Below are 3074 nucleotides of genomic sequence, written 5' to 3'. Positions count from 1 at the left end.
AAAACTTCAAACTTAAAAACATATTGAAGAAGAAGTTATTACATGAGATCATTGTGGAGATGGAGATCACGAATACAAACATTGTCCACAAAGAATTAAAGGATGCTCAAAGCCCGGTTGCAAGAACTTTATGCATTTGTGCACTTCTACTGAAGACGACACATATAAAAAGCATTTCTGGAAATGTCCTAGGTGTTATTTTGGTGGAGTGGGCATATTATAGTTGAGGGATAAATCGATTCACTATGGTATTATGTTATTTAGTTTGGTGTTTATTTTTTGTTATGATTATCTAAACCAAACATGTGGATGTCTTCACATTCGCATCATCAATATCATAACTAATTTAAACCTTTCTTATAAATGAAAACATACTAAAATGGATTAAACAACTACATCATACATGAGAATAAATGAAATACATTTGATTAAAACAACTACTACATAGGCGTCAATTTTCTCCTCATTTAATGGCGGGGGTGGTGGAATTCCTAGGGCGATGTAAGGATCGAATTTGTTGAGCACCCAAAGAATGTTAAAACAAGCTTGGAAGTCGAAAGGTCCACCGTGAGATACTGCCCACATCGCTAGTGTTTTGGGTTCCACTTCATTTTCAGCTTCACCGTCGAGTTTATTTTTGTGATTGTGCACTAGTATAGCTACGAATTCCGATACATGACGACTAATTACACTAAAACGATGCGACAATCTGCCAGAATCACGCCCATAAATGTTCCCCGGTTCAGCGGTGAACATTCTACAAACTTTCTCCCGGAAACACACGCCAATTCGGCTACATTGATATCAATAATATCTTGTGTGTAAAAAACAAAGGCTCTAGAAATAGCTAAATCCTCTTGTTGATTGAATCTATTACCACGAACTTTGGGAGGCATTTTTGTAGATGATTTGCGAGTGAAAAGATTTAGATTGTATAGAATGTGTGAATTTGGAGTTGAAATGAGGAGTATTTATAGAAATCAAAATTCTAGCCGTTGAATGATAAGATTTTTCAGCCATCATGATTCTTCCGGTGACGGTTTTGGGTCACACGCTGGTGGATTTACTAGAGCCGTTGGCTTTTGTAGAAAAATCGCCAGGTTTTGGGTCACACCTTGGCGTGTTTACTAGAGTCGTTAGCGTCTGTAGAAAAACCGCCAGTTTGTTCATCAAGCGCGTCTATGACCGCACTCAACAAACCATCAAATTTACTGGTTTGCCCATCTGTTTTTCATGTTTGTTGAGTCATAGTGAGAGCAGAATGAACAAATCTTTAGGAACTGCCCTAAGTTATTCAATTCGAGAACTCCACCTAAGGTACAAATCGTTGTTGGGCGTCACTTCATCATTCGACTCCTACAAGGTGTGTGCTTATTGTTGAACGATTTTTTGGGGACCATGCTTTTTTTTGGGGGACCATGGTTTTATTTTGGGTAAAGGCATTAGAAGTAATTCTAGGTCACCCCATATCTAGTTATTATTTAATATCTAATCTACCCTCTTAATTAATTTTAGGTTATGATTAGTGAATGATTTAGTTAAAAATAATTAGTGAGATTAAATTAAAAGATGGGTTTATTATTAGTTGAGTAGAATTATTGAGATAGTAGAGTTAGAGAAGATGAAGGAGAAAAACATGAAAAATAGATTTTTTTTTCCAATTCACTAAGTTTGAGTATTCAAATGATGAAAACTCATCTGATTCTTCATCTCCATCCTCTCCTAGAATATTTGTTAATCTTCAAAATGATCCGGATTTGAACTGGATTTTGTACAGTTCGGTTACTTTATATGAAGAACAAGTAACCGAACTCATTTGAAGCTGTAGTTCGGTTACTTTATATGAAGAACAAGTAACCGAACTCATCTGAAGTTGTAGTTCGGTTACCCCGTGAGATGAACAAGTAACCGAACTCATCTGAAAGTGTAGTTCGGATACTTGTTCCAAACACGCAGGTTACCGAACTCTCTAATAATAGAATTTCTAGGAGTTACATCGTTATGTTCGGTTGGTTCGCAAACTGCATGCACTTTTGATCTAACCTAACTTTACGTAATATAGGAGTATACAAGTTTACAAAGTTCGGTTCTTTCGCAAACTTGAACCTAATAGCTAACCAACCGAACTTTGAGTTCGGTTTCTGCGATAAAATTGTGAAGTTACCGAACTTAACAAACAAAAAAAAAGTGAAGTTCCAGCGTCTATTGGCTAAGTTCGGTTACTTTGTAGTTTTAAAATTTTTTGCGAAAAAACCGAACTCTATTGGCTAAGTTCGGTTATTTTGGAACTCAACATAGTGGACACAACAACACAGTTTGGTTAGACTGGATTTGTTTTTTCTTCGGTTCTAAGGGTGGAATTCGGTTACTTTGTAGTTTTAAATTTTTTTGCGAAACAACCGAACAGAGAGTTCGGTGACTTAGTTTTAAATCCAATAGAACCGAACTGTTCTTCGTGTTCTTCATTTTCAAGAAGTTCGGTTAGTAAACTAGGGTTTTATGGAAAATCGGCCTAACCGAACATGGCTCTGTAACTCCTATTAAAACCCTATTTTGATGATTTCTATTCGATTTAAGCAATCAAAATCAAATTAAAGTGAAGGGTTTGTTGGAAAATACCCCCGGAGTGGTCCCATGGCAGAATCAGGCTGCGGCTGGCGTCTTTTATACTCGATAAAATTATCATGTATCAGAACTTAATTGTGATAGCATTGATGTTGTTACATTTCTTAAATAGGCGGTGGTGGTGGTGGTGGGAGGAGGAGGTGGTGGTAATCGGTGGTTGGTGGTGGTGATAATCGGAGGTGGTGGTGGTTGTAATCGGCGGTGGTGGGCGGTGGTGGTGGGAGGAGGTGGTGGTTAAATATATATAGGTGGTTATTAGGTTGGTTTTAAATTAAATTAGGTTAAGGGTAGGTTAGTCATTTAAACGTTTTAAGACACCACTTATCACTATAGGGAAGGTGGCCTAATAAAATCAAGATTCCCTCCAAAAAACCATGGTCCCTAAAAAATCATTCTTATTGTTTAGTCAAGTCAAAGGGGCATCAACGTTCATTTAAGGCCTGGTGTAA

The sequence above is a fragment of the Papaver somniferum genome, chromosome 5, assembly GCF_003573695.1.
Source record: "Papaver somniferum cultivar HN1 chromosome 5, ASM357369v1, whole genome shotgun sequence".
In the NCBI taxonomy this organism is placed as follows: Eukaryota; Viridiplantae; Streptophyta; class Magnoliopsida; order Ranunculales; family Papaveraceae; genus Papaver; species Papaver somniferum.
This window is presented reverse-complemented; position numbering follows the sequence as displayed.